Source organism: Solanum stenotomum, chromosome 1 (assembly GCF_019186545.1).
Source record: "Solanum stenotomum isolate F172 chromosome 1, ASM1918654v1, whole genome shotgun sequence".
Classification (NCBI taxonomy): Eukaryota; Viridiplantae; Streptophyta; class Magnoliopsida; order Solanales; family Solanaceae; genus Solanum; species Solanum stenotomum.
The window spans coordinates 5,764,797-5,777,910 of NC_064282.1; the positions used below are offsets into that span (position 1 = coordinate 5,764,797).

Consider the following 13,114-nt stretch of genomic DNA (forward strand, 5'->3'; position numbering starts at 1 on the left):
ATTAGTTTCTTTTGGTCACTCTAATTCTACCTTAAGTATAATGACTAACTTTTGATAGAGAGTATAGAAAACAATCTATCAACTTACTAACTTATCAAACACAAAAAAGAGGATAAGCTGAGAAAGTTTGGAAGCGAGTAAATAATAAAAATATTCTCTAGAAGAAATTTAGTCATTGAAGTAATCAACCATAGCAAGCATATAGAAGCTATAGATCCATGCTTAGATACTGCAATACTCCTCCCATCCCCAACTGGAAACAAAGCAGAAAGAAAATGACAAGTTACAGGATCTTATTGTAAGGATGATTTGCACTGTTTAATAGTCTAAGTATCCTCTAAGTAAGAAAAAAGGAAAACAAACCCAAATCAGAAAGGAAAAAAATAAAATAAAAAGGTACTGCAACACAAAGTATGGTGGGAAGATATAGTAAGCATCTAAGGAAAATGAATTCTGTAGTTAAATATGTGTTTGTTTTTTCAATCCTCCCTGTTGCTTGAGAGGCAGTATTTTACTTATAGTGGTAAGTGGTATGATTCCAGCTATATGCTTTTATTTATTGTGAAAAACTCTACAGCCTTCATACTCTTCCCCTCTTGATTGCATTCACTTACTTTATGATTTGCATCTTCTTCATCATGTTCATAACATATTCCTTATTTTCTCACAATTCAAGGCTCAACTGTATTTGCGAACAACAGTAAAGGTGCTAAGGTAAATATAGATACTCTTGCTCCATGGATCCTTCATTTGTCTTGATGTACCATGTGAATAGATGTTATGTGGGTGTGGCTAGTTATACTGATTTTTTTTTCTTTTAATTTGATGAGTCAATTTTTTTTACTTTTTTTTTGCACAACACCCAGATGGTGTGATCTTCACATAAGTGTTTTAAGTGGCTTCCCTCAACCTACACTTTCATTTGGCGCAAGCTTCCTCAGTTTGTGGGATGTTAGCAATACATCAAGCTTCCCCAAAAGTCTAACCAACTCGCTACACTAATTTCATCTTACACCAAAAGTATAAAGGAAATTAAAGAAAACTCTTGACCTCAATAGTGGACTCTCTATACGCTCAAGAGTTCTCTTGTCTTTTTCACTCCACAAAATCGAAAAAATACAGAAGGATCGATCTTCCATAGCCTCTTTTCTCTTTCCATCTCTTTCATCATCTCCTTCAACTTTCTGGTTAGGTTATGGAATCAAACTACTATCTCCGTCTCCAACAAAATTCAGAATTTGTAACAGAAGCTTCCATCTTCGACAACAACATGATCAAAGCATTGACTTTGTTTCTCACTTCCAATTTCATACTAGATGTCTCTGTTATGCACAAAAGTCAAATTAATCTCCACACAAGTCACCATCTTCCTGAACAAGTCCACACACTAGGCCTGCATCCCTTCTAATAATAGTGCCAGGCAGGCAGGTACCTCCCTGTAAGATCTCACCAGATTCATGTCCGTTCAATCCAGAAATGGAAGTGGCGTATATCTTTTCTCGTCGCCATATATTAACTTACGTTTCTCAGCTCGATCAGATTTGGTTGACAGTTTGAAGAGAGGAGAATTTCTTTCTCTAAGTAGCTACTTACTTTATTTATATCTTTAAAATGTACTGGATATTCAGAAAAAGGGAAAAAAAATGTCCGTACACGATACTTGTACATACCGATATTCAAACATACTGGTAAACGAGTTCATTCACCATAGTCTAGTTGTTGCTAACTCACTGTTTTAACTCTTCTCCTCAAGCCAACATGGGAACCAAGAATTATGCCATTGTCATGCCTTATACAAATGTTGAAGCTACTTTGAATGCTCTAGTTGCTGCTGGTTTTGGTGTTGCAGGGGAACGGTGCACAACAATTAGCACTGGTCTTTGTTGGAGGCTCAAAATCACGGTACTCATCTTAATTCTCCAGTTTTTCATCTGGTCAACTCGCTTTTCTGCTTTTTTTTTTCCTTAAATTCCAGTTTGTCTGTTGTTTGTTGCTGAGGCAAGAACTTTCCTGTTTACTGGAAGGTGACTGTATGTTATATTCTTCGCTGACTGTCAAAAAGATTGTCACTTAAGAAAAGTTCATTCTTCTAGTATGTATGCATGACTACCATTAGTCTCTTTTTGTAAAGATAACTCTACTTCGCCCTTCTAGATAGTCCAAGAAATCAAATGCTATGCACCGTAAGGATAAAAAGCATCCAAAGTTGCTCAAGTTAAGATGCTTGTAAATCTTTTAGGTATATAAACTCAAAATTAAGGTCTGTCTCTAACACTTCAAGTTAAAGCACTTACATAGTAGACAAACTTACATGCTACTTTAACTTCAGACAAGTGGATGATCACAGTTAGAGGAGTAATGAATTTATAATTTTAAGACTTATGATAGCTTGGTGGGAGGTTTTTGGACTTATTAAAGCTAAAGAAAGATTTAGCACTCCATTCATTGCTTAAGATTTAAGCAACCGATTGTGAGTTTTTCAAAATTCAGAAGTTCTTTGATAGCTTATGTGTTTGCGTAATGGGGAGAACATTTTATGGTTTCAATTTTCCCATGTTCGGCTGGTCAATTTTTTGGAGAACATTTTCTCTAGGAAATCAAGTTGCTTAAAAATAAGGAAAATGACTTCCCTAATGAAAGCATGGAAAACAAGTTTTAGAAGTCGTATTCCACATTGACCGTGACTTCCCACCCTCCAACACACTTCATCTTCACCCCTACGGCCCTACCTCCATAGCCCCCATCCTCACCACCCCACACCCCTACCTCCCTTAGTATTTGTCTAGATTATATACACGATTGCCTTTAGGTAATATACTTTTGCTTACATACTGAACACAAGAAAATAAGCAAGAAACCCAAATATTTTCCTAGAAAACATTTTCCTTGGTACCAAACACACCCAAGTTGAGTTTAAATTTCATTAGCAAATACTCCTTTTGTTCCAGCTAATGTGTCACTTTCTCCTTATTGGTCTGTTCCAAGAATGGCACCTTTCTGTGTTGTATGGAGAGGAAGGTCATTGTTTGCACCGAAGGGTGTGTCCTAAGTCAATGAAGTAGGGGCGAACCATGCAGACTATGGTTCAAATCCCAATGTAGACAATAAAACACTTAGTGATTCCTTCCCATCTGCCTAAGCCTTGGTGGACAAAGTTACTCGGTAGGTGTGCTGTGGAAGGTACCAGGTACCTAGTGGAATAGTAAGCGTGGACGCCACTGTTATCAAAGGAAAATAAGGAAGTTCGTTTCTTATAGTTTGAGGAGTTGGATTATAGGGCGTCACACTCTTCCTTTTCTGGTAAATGCAAAAAAAGAATAGCAGTAATTTTTTTTAGTTTAGTAAGGTTCAAGGCAAGGTATGGATCATACATTTTTTCACATTTTAGTGGTGGACTTGTATATCCTTTTCCAAGTTCAGGTTGATCTTATACTTTTAACTGCTCCAATCTTTATCTCAGAGACTCGTGCTGTGCAAGATTTCATTTTGCTGTTGCTTCTCAGTTATTTGATTAGTGCATGTTTGCTCTATTTATATGTTGAGTGTCTTAATTATTCCTGACAGGGAAGATAAACTAGCAGAACGCACAAAGGTACTAAAGTAAATGCTGGAACTGTGCCTGGTGCAGACCTCGGACCAGTAATTAGCAAACAGGTGCATACACTGACTCTAATTTCTACTCCTATAGGATATTTACAGTTGGTGCTGGAATATCTTGAGTTTGTACTGCAAAATTACCATTCATTTATTGCTTTTTTGTCGCTAACTTCAGTACTTTGATGAATGCTAGTGCTACTTTTCGTTCTCCTTCTTGGTTTCATTTATCTGATTATTTGGTGTGGCATTCATAGGTCAAGGAACGGATATCCAAGTTAATCCAAGCAATTGTTGATAGTGGAGCCAAACTAGTTCTTGATGGGAGACAAAGTTGCGGTAATTTCACTACTTTGCTGTTTTGTGTTTTTGATTCTTATGCTTCAGGAGTTGTTTGATGAAGATAACCTCCCGCCCTCCCATAAAAAAAGGGACCCGCCCCTGGGTGAAAAGAGACCTGAGCTGATTTAAAAAGTATTGAACTTGAAAGATTTGTTGAAAGAAACTATTGAACTCGATGAATGTGATTGTAATTAGATTTATGGTACACTGGATTGTCCTGATAGTGCTATCTCATGAGTTATACTTGCCATATGCTTGCAATGCTTCTTCTGAAGCATAACAAATAAAACTGATTGCAATAGGAAGTCAAACAGAGTCATTTTTCCTGTTTCCACTTGTAAGAGGCCTAAAGAAGAATACAAGGTATCAAATGTTCAAAAAGAAGAGAAGAAGGTATCAGTTCCTCATAATCTTTTTTCACTTATTGAGGTAATGTTTCATTTCTCCAAATTAACTTCCTTCAATTGGCAGAATCTGTAAGATTCTTGTTTGTGTTTTTTCCTGATTGACCAGACATGTTAGTTTGATTCCTTGGTCATCTGTCTGCAAGTAAAGATAAAATAGGTAGCGTTGCAGACTTTCCACCATTAGATTATTCTTTTGGTTGTCAGTCTCCGTGGCAATGATTGCATTTTCTTTGAGAAACTCTTAGACAGGAGAAGGGATGTGGTCTAATATGGAGTTCGTTTTTGCAATTTAAAGGTACCAAAGCTGCTTTCTTCTCTCTTAAACATTTGTGGATGACAACTAGGTTTCCAAATATGAGTTGGGCAACTTCATTGGTCTCACAATATTATCTGATATCAAAGAAGACATTGAATGTTCCAAGGTAGTATCTAGTTTTCAATTTAATTCCTTGAGTATTTTCATGCATGCATGGAAAAACTTTATTCTTAGAGTGCTATTGTTTCTTTTGTGTGCAGGACGAACTACTAGGTCCTGTTCTTCTTTGTATGCAGGTTTGTCCTATGTTTCTAAGATTCCTGTTCTTTGGTGCATTTTCCTGGTCGTTTTAAGTGCGGGCTAATAGCATAGATGAGGCCATTAACTTTGTGAACCAAAGTAAGTATTTTTCCATTACTTTATAAAATCTGTGTGTAGTTTTTTCTTTTATCTTGGTCTCATCTTTTACACCGCTTTTATGAAGAAAATATTGCTATGGAACATCTATCTGCACGGGCTTCGGGGCACTTGCGAGGAAATTCCAGATTGAGATTGAAACAAGACAGGTAGGAAATCTTCTTCTTCTTTTTTTTTACTTTTATATTGTAATTCACACTTCCTGGTTAATCAAAAAAGGATACTAAAGAATACTTCCCAGGAAGTGAGATACCGAGTAGGACTGATACATGTGTTGGTGGGAGGGATCAAGTATTTAGTGGGTAGTCAAGATGCCCAGAAATCAGCATTACTAAAAAAATCAAAATTACAAATGGAAAAACTGGGGAACTTGTCGGAAAATCTAACAATTTTTCGCATATTGATGGACTCAGGTTTGCATAAATGCTGCTGCACCCAAGTAAAAACAGTGACTCAGCAATGGAAGCAATTCCCCAGTAGTGAAGGAGGATCGCCAACATTAACGTAATGATGGACTACAAGTTTTAAGTTATCAGAGTGGCGATGGAGTATCTCCGGGGGAAGGGATATCTCAAATGTAGATAGAGTCCATCTGCCTTTACACCCAAATGATTCCCAGTTTGTGATGGTGAATCTCTGGGAGAACATTCAAGGGATGATAGTACCAATATTTGATGGATCTCATTGGACATTGAACTTTTGACTAGCAAAAATTCATAGTTGGAACTAGAAAAATGTGAGTTATCAGTTGTAGGTTTTTTGAAATAACCTAAGTTATCATATTACTATAGTCTTCACTTAAAAATAATTCCTACAGTGTGACACTACCTCTCCAATCTCCTATCTCGTTTAGGGGTGTGCACTATTCGGATTAAACCGAATTTTTATTTGGATTGGTTTTTTGGTTTTTCGGATTGGTTTTGGATTAATAAATTACTTTGTTTGGTTTTTTGGTTTGGCTTTGGATTTTAAAAATAAAAACCGAAAAAAACCAAATTATATATATATATATATAATGTTTAGGCTTAGAATTAAGTTGGAGTTAACTATTTTTGTCTCTTTTTGGTTATTGCCTTTCATGATGATTACGTTTATATTTTATGTTTGAATTATATTTATAATAGGTATACTTATAAGTATTGTGTTTTAAGTTTTACTTATGATTTATATTAGAAAGTATATTTAAGCGATTAAATATTATTACTTTGGTTATATTATTAATTATTGAACCGAATAGAGGAAAACCAAACCAAATCAAATTTATTTTGGATCGGATTGGGTTATATTTTTGCAAAACCAAAAACCGAAAATCCAAATCAAATAGTGTAAAATCAAACCGAAAAACCGAATGCACACCCCTAAATTCTCATTTATCCTATTTTGAATTCAATATATTCTATAGAACTTATTTTTTTACCAATAAATAACAGTACTACTCAAAACTCCAAGGGGTAGATATGCAAATCCCTAATATAAATTCTCTCTTATTTTGTGATCCTTTCCTTAATTTAAAGAGATATTGACTAAATCTCTCTAAATTATTATGTCTTTACTAAGTTCCATATTTGACTATATCCTGCGTTTTTTTAGTATATCTTGAACTAGTGAAATTATCCGCACTTCGCGCGGCTTTATGAAATATTTATAAGATAATAATATGAAATATGAAATATTTAGGTTAGTATCGAATATATAGATCTCTTCATTTGCGATATCATAGTTTTTTTTATATTTTTTAAACATATAAAATATAATTTTTTTTGTATATGTATAGTGGAACAAAATATTCACCGTGGTGAAGTAAATGGAATAAGAGATAATATATTGAAATAACAATATATTGTATTATGTTGAAAATATTTTATATGTTTTAATTTTCTCTATCTTTTGTAGGAGTACTAATTTTCTATTCAAACTCTGATTTCGTCAAAACAAATTTGATTTTTTTTAGTATATCCTTATTATTATATTTGCTTATTATAATTTTTTAAACATTAATTATTTGAAAAATGAAACATACAAAAGTTATGAATAATATTTAATATTAAAAGTTACAAGTAAGATGAAGAGACATGAGTTATAAATAATTCAAATGTATAATTTTATTAGACATTAAATGTATTACTAATTATGCATTGATTTTATTTATAAAATAAATAAATAAAAATAAGGGGTGAAAATACAAAAAATGAACAGAGAAAATATAAAAATTGGTGACTACATAAAAATTATAAATACATTTCAAAGCAAAAAGAACGGTGACGAAAATAGATTGTTACATACGCAAAAAATGGCATCATGAAAATAATATTTTATTTTTCAATTACTTTTTTATAATTATAATAAAAATGAAACTCCTAATCATCATAATTTTTTTTGTTGTTATTAAAATGAGATAATTATATTAATTTTGCTTCATAACAAAGAAAAAGTAGAATAATAAAGGATCAACTGATTAGCATTGACAGTATAATACATTTAGCTAAATTATTTATAGAAATCAAAATTTAGAAAATTTTAGCAAAAGTAACTAAGTTGCTAATACAATTCAAAGTAAAAAAATAATCTCTAATTATGCTTCATTTTTTTTCCTTCTATCATCTTCCTTTGCAAGTAGATCCGCCATCATGTTTTGATCCATATGTCAAACTCTTCATTATATGCAACCAATTGAATAAAAAAAATATCATATACCAATTAAAAATAATAATGTCAAAAGAAAGAACGAAATTTAAACTATATGTAATATATTTGTATATTATCTTTTCAATAGTACTAACAATACTAAATAATTATTATTTCTTGAAATCTAACAAATATTATAATCAAACTATATTATATCCGGAAAACTAACTATTAGTAAGAGCAATTGCATACAAACAAAACATTGTTAAGAATTACAGAGATTTTTTTTAACCATACTTGCTTGATGACTAATAATACAAACATTAAAAAATATTAAGAAAGCATGTCAAAGTACATAAAAATAAAAAGAAAGACTTAAGAATGACTTTGTATGTGAATCTTCATGAAAATAAATATGAATATATAGACAAAATAGAGGAAATGAAAAAAATAAGGACTTGAGAATGATATATTTATTAATTTCATGTATTTTTTTTATACACGTTAGTTTCATTCACAAACCAAATACGAATTTATATAGACAAAAATAGAGGAAATAAAAAATAAAATTTTGCAATGAAATATTTCTTACCTTCATGTACTTCTTTTTTGCTACAAACCAAACCAATATAATGAAAAGAGAAAGGATGATTGTGAATGTGAATTTTCATGAAACTAATATGAATTTATAGGCAAAATAAAGGAATACCATAAGTTTAGGTTATGGACATAAAAATTATGAGAGTTATGAATATTATTAAAAGTAAAAATTAAAGAAAGGAAAGTCATGGGTAATAACTCCTTGTGAATAAATTAAAAAATAAAGATAAAAATACTTAAAATGTAAAAAAATTTATTATCATTTCATGATTTGAAATGAGATAAAAAAAATAGAAAAAAGAATGTGGAGAATTTTTTCGTTGTAAATGTTCCTACATTAATAAAATATTTATTTGTATAAATTAAGTAATATATTTTTACAATATAATAATTAATTTGAATTAAAATAAAGTCAAAAAAAGATAAATTATGTTTCTCTTTTTTTTATAAGTGAGACAAATAAAAAAAAATATGAAGAGTTTTTGTTATAAATGTTCCTCCATCAATAAAATATTTATTTGTAATAAATTTAAGTAATTTATTTTTATAATATAATAATTAATTAAAAAAAAAAACAAAAAAAGAAGAAAAATGCTAAATGCAAATGGAGGCCATAAAGAGGTACCACATCACCTTTTCTATGATCCTCCTTTATATATATATATAGACTAGTATACATGTCCGCGCATTGCACGAATAATTTAAAATATAATAATTTTATAATTAAAAATAACTAATAAAATGTATTATACACTTAATAATAGAATTTATTTATAATAATACAATAATATTAATCATTAACTTTTTTATTTGAGCATATTAAATTAATATTATTAGTACACACTTTATTTTATTGTGTTAAACTATTATATCTTTTAGTTTTATAATTTATTATGGTGATTTTTTTCTAAGGATACTATTAATTTTATGATTATTTTATTTTGATCAAATATGAGATGCTTCAAATATTTTTACGTGTTTGTACTTTGTTCTTTTTATGTTGTTTGAATAAAAAATATTATGTTAATAATTTATTAATTCTAACATTTCATATAAAATATTTGATATCATGAAATTAAATGGCATGTTAATACATTTTCTATATATGTTTTAGTTAAAATCAAAATATTTTTTAGTATTAAATTTGTGTAAAAATATAATAATATAAAATTGATTTAAAGGTAAAAATAATCTTAATTAATACAACCGCTATATTAGATTTACTCAAAGTTTGTATTGGATATTTTAAAATTTTAATTTGAATTGTATTAGAAAACATATGGCTATGAATGAGAGGTTGTTGATTTGAATTTATCCGCTTGAGTATATTATGAGTAATAATAGTTATCTTGTATTCAATTTTTAAAAAAAAAATAAATTGAAAATTATAAATTGTGCCATATATTTTAGAATCACAATTTTCAACTTAATTTAATGTTGTTATTATATAATATTGTGAATTTTTAAATTTGCTAAATGACTTATATTTGTTATGTTGTTCAAGATAGAATTTAACTCTTGCTAGATATAGATAAATATTATTTATCTTAAATCCAAAAGTTTAAAGTTAATGAAATTTTAAAGTGACCACATATATTTAATTAGGACTTATCTGTAACTTATTTATATAATTGGCTACTTAAAATTTAGAATTCAAAATGAATTGGTTAATAGTTATCGAATCCTAATTTTTAGCAACATGGAAAAGAAGTTTTAAAACTCCCTATTTAATTGAATAATTTTTTTTTTCTAAATAAAGATTAATTCGGTATTGAAATTGTGATTTTTGTAAGCGTAAGATTTTGCAATGTTTTTATAGTGTTTGCAATTTTTATTTTTAGTGTTTGCATTTTACGTAACTTTTTTTTTTTTTGTGTTTGCAATTTTTAACTTTTTATTTTTTGACAATTTTAAAAGTTAACAATGAGATATAGATATAGATATATAGACTACCGCTTTACATATATTTTTATTAGTTTTTCTAATGGCAAGGATTTTATATATAAATGAATTATTCTTCTTATCATGTTTAAAACATATTAAACATTTTATATATAAATGCAGCAATCTATTTATTTAAAATAATAGTGAATTCTTCTTATTATTTTTAAAATATTAAATTTAGAAGTTGCGGAAAGATAGTTAAAAATATTTCACATTAAAAATATATGATAACTTCCCATAAAAAAGGAATCACATACAGTTATTCCCTATTTTCTAGAATCGATTTAAAATCATTTTAAAAATAATTTTATTTATTTTTAAAAATCAGTTTTTTTTAACATTATCTTATATATTTATCATGATAATAAATTTTCAACCTCTTACAAAATAATATTTTTTTAGCTAATTTATAAAATGGATTAAAAAAAGTATTTATATCTGTTTTTAAAAATGTTGACAGTTGTCATTATTTGTGTAAGTTGATAACATGTTTCAATTTTTATTTCAATTTTTAATTTAATTTATAATATTTAATTAGTTATATAATATTTAATTATTATTTAAAATTCTAAAAATTTCTGGCGCTGACATGTGACATTTTTTCTTCTGATATTGAATATAGATAGATTATTATTATTATTATTATTATCTGCATTTTTTGTAATAAATAAATATGTTGTATTTTTAAAATTTAAACTAATAACTACCCACTAAAATCAATCCTTAAAATTCTTTTAATTAACGTGATGCATGGTTTTTTTTTAATTTTGAAATCAATAACTTTCCTCACTTCACAATTAAAAATTTGAAATTAAAATTTTCATATTTAATATTTATTTTTAAATTTAAAATTATTATGGGACACTAAAACCACCCCTTAAAATTCTCCACTAACTAATCTATCAGCATTTATCTTTATTAAATTATAAATTATTTTTAATTTTTAATTTACTATTACTCTCTTCTTTCATTTTATGAAATTTTTTATTTGTTTAGTCTTTTTTTCTAATAGGTATATATTTTATTCTTCAGTATAGTTTAACACTTATAGATACTATTAAGATTTAATTTTAAAATGGTAAACTAATTTTATATAAATAATTAATGTATTATTTTTAATATTAATAAATTAAACTTGAGAAGTTATAAGCACTACCAACATTATATTATGAGAGAAGCGTGAAAATATACATGTCAGTTCATTTCAAGTCAATTCTAATTCAAAATTTTAAAAGCAATAATGTCAATTATTATATTAGGTTTAAAAATATGTCGAGAAAATTTTATGTGGTAGAATGAAAAAAATGATAAGGATAACATTTATAAAAATGAAAAGATGAAAATAACACTTTGTAAGGCATCATTCATTTTATATTCTTATTATATACTACAACAACAAAGAAAATAATTTTTTTTATCCTTTATTAAAAATATTTACATGACAATAGAATACTATCATAAGAAAGTGAGAAAAGTAGGATTAGCGGTGATTTTTAAATCTTCGTCTATGATTTAAACACTACAAACCTAACTTAAAATTACTCATCAAAAAATTAATGTCCTATTTTTCAATTAAAGAAGTTTTTTAAAAAAATTAAAAAAATTTAAGTTTTTGTTATTTGGATAAAATCAATTGTGCTGTAAATTATTAGAATTTTATCCACGACACTATTTTTTGTATAGATATATTTTTTGCTAATTTCAAAATTATTTGTTTATATAATTTTTATAAAGAATTTAATTTTGAGGTAAATAAGATATTTACAAATTCCTTTATTTCTAAAATAAAATAAAAATTGAGATTAAAAAGGATAATTGCGTAAGTGTTGATTCTCTTTTATGAATAAAATATGTAAAGGGAGGAATACAATTATTAGCCTCATAAAGCAAATCAAATTTCAACCTACGGATGTGTCATCATGATTACTCATTATTAATAACATTAGCATTTTCATCGAATATAACTCACCAATGTATATTTGCAGATCGTGATATATTTAACATACTTATTCATCATCCTTCGTGTGTGTGAAAATGAACATTTTACTTTTAACGACATTTACGCATACATCACAACTAACTTACACATTTATTTCGGCCTTTTAAAAATATATATGGAACAAAAATTCTTAATTAGTGTTTATTTGAATTTTTTTACATGCTACAAATATATTCATAAGAAGGATAGGTAATAAAGATTTAATGTCAAAGAATATCGAGCCACATATGCTAGGTAAATTACACCATTTTCTGAAGTCATCGGCCTAGTTATTCGTGTAAGGAAAATTCAAATATTTCATGGGAATCCAAATTATGAGCATCATTTTGGAGTCATAATTTTGTTCTAATATTGCTCTTTGCTATCATAATTTCAAACACAAATTGAAGTAGAATCACAGACAAATGAAAGTTAATTATAATTCAATTTTGATGAACAAAGAAAAGTATAAAAATATTTGGCAACTTACTTGGACAAAATGATGTTTAGGAGTTCTTTGCCTAATGAAAATTAAATTCCTTTCAACAATTGCAAGCAGAAAATTTTAAAATTGTTTGAAATTTTGAAGTGGTAATTTTTATTTAAGTTAGGGCTTTATATAATATTTGGATAACTGATACATCTGACAGTTATTTATTTAATTGGGCTGCATAAAATTCAAAATTCAAAATGAATTGGTTAGTAGTTAATTGGATCCTATTTTTTAGCAATGTGTAAAAGTAGGATAAAATTTATATTTCTTTTTTAATTATTTCGGCAATCAGTTTTAAAATTTTAATTAATGACTAAGCTATTTGTATTTTTTTTAACTACGGATTTCATATTGGATTTATTTAGCATTCAGCTTGAATTTTTTAAAATAATAGCTAAATTATCTAATTAATTGTCATAATAAAATGAAGATTAATTCATTTTTGAAACAACAAATTT

At 27.9% G+C, this 13,114-nt stretch overlaps 1 long non-coding RNA gene across 1 annotated transcript; it reads left to right on the forward strand.

Moving 5' to 3' along the window:
• Window positions 1-1,753: 1,753 nt before the first annotated feature.
• LOC125844770 (uncharacterized) lies at window positions 1,754-5,862 on the forward strand. Its single transcript, XR_007444175.1, has 6 exons — window positions 1,754-1,902; window positions 3,565-3,654; window positions 3,852-4,765; window positions 4,860-4,998; window positions 5,084-5,165; window positions 5,430-5,862. It is a non-coding gene; the product is annotated as an uncharacterized LOC125844770 (long non-coding RNA).
• The last annotated feature ends 7,252 nt before the right edge of the window (window positions 5,863-13,114 follow it).